This window comes from Hemicordylus capensis, chromosome 1 (assembly GCF_027244095.1).
Source record: "Hemicordylus capensis ecotype Gifberg chromosome 1, rHemCap1.1.pri, whole genome shotgun sequence".
NCBI lineage: Eukaryota > Metazoa > Chordata > Lepidosauria > Squamata > Cordylidae > Hemicordylus > Hemicordylus capensis.
The window spans coordinates 205,302,472-205,309,865 of NC_069657.1; positions in this window are offsets into that span (position 1 = coordinate 205,302,472).

Below are 7,394 nucleotides of genomic sequence, written 5' to 3' on the forward strand. Positions count from 1 at the left end.
CTTTAAGAGGGGTTTAGATAAATTCATGGAGGAAGGTCTATCAATGGCTACTAGTGTGAGAGCTATAGGCCATCTCCAGCCTCAGAGGCAAGATGCCTCTGAATATCAGGTGCAGGTGAGTAGCAGTAGGAGAGAGGGCATATCCTCAGCTTTTGCCGGTGGGCTTCCCAGAGGCATCTGGTGGTGGGCCATTGTGTGAGACAGGATGCTGGACTAGATAGGCCTTGGGCCTGATCCAGCAGGGCTATTCTTACGTGACTAAAGCAAGTCATGAGATCTTGTTTAGAGCATTATGATTGTAGCTGTCTGCTATCAGAGATTCAACATTATCTGGAGCTACATTTTCTGAAAATAAGAGTCCTAGGTATATAACATCATGAGTTTTCCAATTTACTTGGACAGGTATGGCCCAAGCACCCTGGCCTCTCATTGCCACTTCCCTATCAGCATGCAAAACAAACTGCCCTTCCCCTGCCCAATCTTCCCCATATCTCTTCCCTCTCATCTGGCACTTCCTTCCAAGTTTTCCTGGCTCTTTCCTCCCAGCTGATCTTTTTCTCCCTCACCCCGCCCCTGCCACTGTATTCAGAAGCACTTTGTCAACATCATCACCACCATCACAGCTGTTGCTCTGCTCCTCTTTTTAGGAACATATGAAGCTGCCTTATACTGAGTCAGACCATTGGTCCATCTAGCTTAGTATTGTCTTCTCAGTCCCATCTCTGGCATTTTCATAAGTGTAGACAAGGAGAGTAGAGTGCTGGCCTAGTGTCTCTGCTCCAACCCAGCACTCTCCTCTCCTCCTCCATTACTTTCTCCTTTTCTCTTTGGCTTTTGAAAATGTCACAAGTGGGTGAAGGGAGGAGGAGGAGGAGGACGACGACGACGACGACGATGATGACGACGACACTTGTGGCAGCTGTTGTGCCATTGCCATGTAAGAGATGTGTGTGTTGGGGGTGGGGGACATGTTTGGGAGATGGCAGATAGGTAATCTGATGCCTCTGCCAATTTGCTACCCAAGGCAGCTGCCTTACCGAGTTTCATTATTTATTTATTATTATTAATTTATTTGATTTCTATATCGCCCTTCCAAAAATGGCTCAGGGTGGTTTACACATTAGTGCCTTTATCCTCAGTAATAAAGACTTGAAATATCCCAATTTCAATGGCAGGCAGACTGAAAGTTAATTATCCTGCTCCAGATATCAATAGGTTTAAAATTAAAGTTCTGAACACAGTAATGAAAGAATGGGAGGAGAATAAAAATCAAACATCACGGAGCTCGCTGCCCAAGTTATTACCAGAGAGCCATCTTGACTCCTCCCCCGTCTCATTAGTGGGCCGGCCCTGAACTTACCATTCCTGAGAGATCCCCACTTATATAACACGGTCTATACTAAAAGCCAATATTCTGATTTAGTCTTATTAAATTCTATAACCAGCTACATTTCCAAAAATGTCTAAAGAATTTACTAGATTCAATGTAAGCAAAGGCAACAAGATACACTGTGGAGAAGAACATTTTTTCCATCTTTACTTATACATTTGTGGTGTTTAAACTCACTGTAATAACCCAGGAATTATAACTTGAGGTCACCATAGAAAGACTCTGACCTCAGTTATCTATCTATCTATCTATCTATCTATCTATCTATCTATCTATCTATCTATCTATCTAAAAAAGGCAAATTCAGCATCAGAAATAATGAGCAAAGGGATTGAAAATACAAGAATAACAATGCTGTATATAAATCGAGAATACTGATGTCACTATATTGTTATCTCCCCACATAAAAAGTCTGTCCAAAGCAGATGGAAAAGAGACAGAAATTTTCCGGAGAAGCATTAGACTACAAGACTGATCATTTCACAATACAGGAAGTTCCCAGCTTACAAAGGGGTTGTATTCTAAAAGTTTGTTTGTAATTTGGATGTTCATAACACATATAGTTCCCAAGGGTGATAAGTGCAGCTTGGTATTTGTAAATTGGGGACTTCCTTAATGTAATACGTTCTGGAGCTTTTTGGACAGACTGAAGCTCACACGACAATCCAGAACAGCCTCTTGTTGAACAGATTCTGACCAAAACAATGGATATATTATGTATCTTTCTCCTTAAATACACTCAGACAGAATAATAAATGGTCCCTTTGGCCAGTAATTGTCCACTCTCCCAAAGAACTCTCAGCAAGTACTATGTCACTTTCACGGTAACAAGACAAAAGCTGTGGGCTCTCCCCCATCAAGTGCAAAATGATTCCGTGGTGTTGCTTTCCCCCTGGAATTTGGCTAAGAGGCTAACCCGACTTTCTCCATATATATCTGCTCTTTGTAAGTGCTCTCGAAAGTAAATCACTGGCTACTGATTATCTCCCCTTGTCAGGAAAGGTATTCTTTATGTTCTGTTTACCACAAACACACAAAAACCTATCCCGAGATCATCTTCAAAGACAAAACTGCGAAAATGCTCCAGTTTGCCCGTAAGTACCTTCTCCCAAGGCCTTTCTCAAAAGCTAGTGTCTCTTTGTTTTAGCAAAATATACAGCCCACGCAATCCCACCGGCAAAAAAGTGTCTCTTTCCCCCCACCTTAACTATGCTTTCCTAATAGTGATTAGTATATAGGAAGATAACTTGCCTCGCACACACTGTAGCTCTTGAAGTATTTTTTTTAAAATGCTAATTCACATGGCTTCAAGGAGATATTTCCAAACTCCAGTTTTTTGGGCTTTTTCTTCTCTCTCCAAAGCAGCTCAGATGCTACTGCTAGGAAATAATGATTCTTGCCAGAGCACCTCACACTGCTTCAGGGCTCTCCTCTCCCTGTCTCTCTCTAAATTGACAGAGGCCTCAGGCTACGGCATGGCTGCCCAATAATAAATTTACTGCTCTCAGTACATTTTCAAAGGTCTCTTGATTTGTCCACATCACCATAAGTGCAATAAGTGCTATGGAGATCCACTCTTTTAAACTTGGGCCAGGATCCAAAGAACTGCTTAGGGTCACACAAGGGGTTTACATTAGCCCAGTGGGATTTATTTTCTACACTGTTTTCTTTGAGATGGCTGATTTCTTGGAATAGCTGATCCCCATGCTGTATCGCAAGTCTCTTTTGAAATGCTTCTCAGTTTCAAGTGCCTGATTGACATGCAGTGTGGGGGCTGCTGACTGAGGGGAAACAAGCCTTGGGCCCTCAGAACTAGTTTCATGGCTCTTTGGATCCTGGCCTTGGCTCTGGAAATAAAATGCTGACATAAATGGGAATGTATGGATCTCCAAGGAATGTAAGATTATTGTGGCCCCAAAGAAATCCACCACCTTGAGGCTGAAGATATGCTTCACATTTGCACAGCAGGGTATGAAGTAGGTGGATCTGAATCAGGACCCACCTGGATTCAGACTCCAAGAAGGCCCTTTTGGAAGAGGAGGAGGAGGAAATCCCCTGACCCTGATGAAACCGCCTGGATCTAACATACCAGCAAACCAACCTGTCCTACAGTTTATATTGTTGGAGATGGAGTTCCAGTGCATCGACCTTTTGCACCTACTATCTTGATGACCACTAGGGACATTGGGAGTAGAGACAGTGAGTCAGGGTCTCCCTGTCTTTCCCTGCTCTATAACCTCTGATCTGACTCTTCAGCACTTCCTGTGCCTAGTCACAATCCTTCCTTTCCTCTTAGCGAGTAGATGGAAACATCTCTCTCTCTTCTTACCTATTCATATGTGTAGTACTTTAGATTAGGATTAGGTCTTTCCTATCCAAGTGTAAAAGGAAAGATTGTGCCGTTGAGTCAGTGTCAACTCCTGGAGACCTCAGAGCCATGTGCTTTTCTTGGTATGATACAGGAGGAGTTTAACATTGCCTCCTCCAGCATAATATGAGATGATGCCTTTCAGCACCTTCATATACCACTTCTGCCCAATAGATGTTTCCCATAGTCTGGGAATTATACCAGCAGGGATTCGAACTAACAGCCTCTTGCTCCCTAGGCAAGTTGCTTCCCTGCTGTGACATTAGGCGTACTTCACCAATAAATACTTAGTATTTAGCTCTACAAGAATCTCCATGTGTTTTCTCTAAATAGCTGCAACAACTAAACCATCCTCTGCAACCTAATCTGTAACTGGAGTATGTGCTGTCTTCCTTAATGCTCTGCTGTTTACCTACTGGGGGTAAAATTAACAACCCACAACATCTATAGAAACTGTCTTACATTTTCCAGGAACATGGAAGACCCAGTGCTTTCCATCAGGACTCCTGTCTGATCCCTGGGACCCCCTCCATCATGCCTTGTGCCCAAGAGCAGAAGCAGTGCTGAACCAGGGCAAAGTGCTCACCAGGCTGCTTGTGACCTCCTTCTCAAAGGACTTACTCGAACCTTTGCCTGGGTCTGTTTCTGTCTTCTGTCTTAGCTTGCTTTCTGACCTTGTGATCTGGTCTGGGCTTTGGTCCAGGCTCCCAATCCAGCTTTGTCACCTAACACAACTCTTGCTCACCCAGCTGGATCAGGGCGCTGACAGTAGGATGCTTTCTTTGCTGTGTGTGGTGTTACTCTGTAGTGCAGGGCTATGCAGCAGTTAAGACTCTGGTGTAGCGAGCCAGGGGATTTCTACATCAAAAGGAAGAAATGAACTAGATCTGAGGAAGGGAGGGCTTTGTTTTGAGAGAGCATACCACTGTACCTTCAGTTGGTAATACCATTCAATATTTTATTTTATTTCTTTATTTAACATATTTTTATACCGCCTCAAACCCACGTCTCTGGGCAGTTTACAACAACATAAAAACAAAAGTAAAACATTAGTTAAAAACAAGAAATTTAAAACACAACAATTTAAACATTTTAAAACAATATTCTAAAACAACATTAAAACAATCAAAACAGTATCAGTTAAAAGCCTGGGTGAAAAGATGCGTCTTTAAAGACTTTTTAAAAGTTGTCAGAGATGGGGAGGTTCTGATCTCACTAGGGATAGCATTCCAAAGCCTCTGGGCAGCAACGGAGAAGGCCCATGGATCTTTGTGCATGGATCTTTGTGCACTTTCCAGATTTATCCCCAGTGCTGCTAATATGGTCTCCAACTTAAAGTACTACAGCTGAAAGGAAGTTCCCAAAAGATAACGTTCCCTCTTCCTCCTCTCAGCAGTCCCTTGCTAGGTGCTGTGGGGCAGCTTGGTGCAAGGGCTGCAGGGGAAGAAGGAACCAACACCCAGAACCAGACAGAAACACCTTGTTGGGAGCTCAACACACACAATGTGCCTCCACTCAGTTTGGGGCAAATCCTCCCCCTACCTGTAGCCCCCTCTACCTCATCCCATTTTGGAGGATCCTCTGACCTTCAGAAGAGGCTTTGGGAGGCACAGAAATGGTGCTGTTGGGAGTAGGGGTGGGGAAGTTTCCTTGCATGTAGTACTTGGGATTCAGCTCAGACATGGAGGAGAAGAGGGCTGCACCGGGCCTTCAGTAATTATTGTGGCAGAGGGTTTTTTGTTAGGTGTAGCTTGTCATGCAGGGCTGATGAAAGCAACGTTGGCCAAATGAAAATCTCTTTACTATACAGCCATCAAAGGTACAAGGCCCCCTTTTACATATGGTTATTGTCATTTATTTATTATTTATTGATTTATTACATTTATAAACTGCCCCATCCAAAGGCTCTGGGCGGTGTACAACACAGCTGGATTAGTTGCATCATTTTCTCTCTGCTTTGCAAGGGTCCTGCCAGGCTGAACGGTTCTGAAGCTGGAAACATAATTTTATATGTCTAATAATTGAAGTTTTTATTTTCCTTATAGCTTGTTCATTCCCCGCCCCCCCCGGATGTTTCTTTTAAAGATGATTGAGGCAAGTAGAAGCCATAATGACCAAGGCCTGTTCTTCTACACACTCAGTAGTTCTAGTCCATTTCTAGTATACTTTTTTTCCACCAGTTTATCTGGCATAGAAGTTATTACATGTATAACTTGCCTGTCTTCCTTGGATATCAAGGTAGTTACTTGTTTCCCAGCTGGTCTTCCATCCAGACACTGATCAGACCCAGAGCTGTTGCCTAGCTTTGGCAAGATTGCTGTATATTTTGCCTTCAGACCAAGCCTTGGGACTGTCTGGTTAGGCTGACAGATTTTCCACATCACCCATGATCTTTTAAAAGATTAATGTTTCATCGACTCCTTTCATTGAGTCCTTCAAAGAAGCGGATATCCATGATGTTTTACATTTTAGTTACACAACTATGAATTTTTCAAGATCTCTCAGGTGATTGCCATCCAGCCTTGATGACAATGTTACTTCTAAACTTGCCAGTTAAAGGAATTATTTTTATATACATGTATGTATCAATTTGCTCTTCATTCCTTCTTAGTTTGCCTTAATGCCAATGTGTGTTTGGTTTGCACTCCTATTTCTTCTCCTCTTTTCTTGGTTGGTATACAGACATGTGCATAGCAGCACTGATGATGCCTTCCTTGTGCTTGTACTGGAACCCCTGTGCCAAATTTGGTGAGCTGCCATGTTTGTGAAGGAACTCATAAGTTGAGTTACAAGTTGAGAGGAGAGCTGGTCTTGTAGTAACAAGCATGACTTGTCCCCTTAGCCAAGTAGGGTCTGCCCTGGTTGCATATGAATGGGAGACTTGATGTGTGAGCACTGTAAGATATTCCCCTCAGGGGATGGAGCTGCTCTGGGAAGAGCAGAAGGTTCCAGGTTCCCTCCCTGGAATCTCCAAGAGGGGACTGAGAGAGATTCCTTCCTGCAACCTTGGAGAAACCGTTGCCAGTCTGTATCAACAATACTGAGCTAGATGAACCTATAGACTGACTCCGTATATGGCAGCTTCCTATGCTGTGTATGTGTGTGTGTGCATGTGCACAAATGTGAGAGAGGGCATTGTAGGTATTGTAGGCTTGTTTGTTCATTCACTTGAACTGTCCTTGTCCTTAAAGCTATTTGAGTATCTTGAAAGATGTACACAACTATCTGTACTATTTTTATTCCCACCTCCAGGTAACCTGTAGGTACTCTCAGTGCAAACTGGGTCACCTTGATTATTATGACAGAGTATAAAATTTGGGACATTTTTCAATACATGCTGCTCATTTGGCTTTCTTCCTTGCTTACTTTCTGTGCAAAAGAATCAGAATCAATTACAATTTAGGTATGGTTGGTATGGGGTCCTACCAAGGCTGTCCTTAGGGCATAGCAAGCAGGGTGACCGCCCCGGGCCCCGCTCTTTTAACCCCCATTAGAATTAACTGGAAGGGCCCCCTGCACTGGCTGATCTGCTCCAGGCCCACGCCCCATCAGGGCTCCCTAAGGACACCCCTGGGTCTTATCCCACCTCAATCTTTTCAGAGGACATTATCCCAGCTCAGCCTCTGCTCCAGTAGC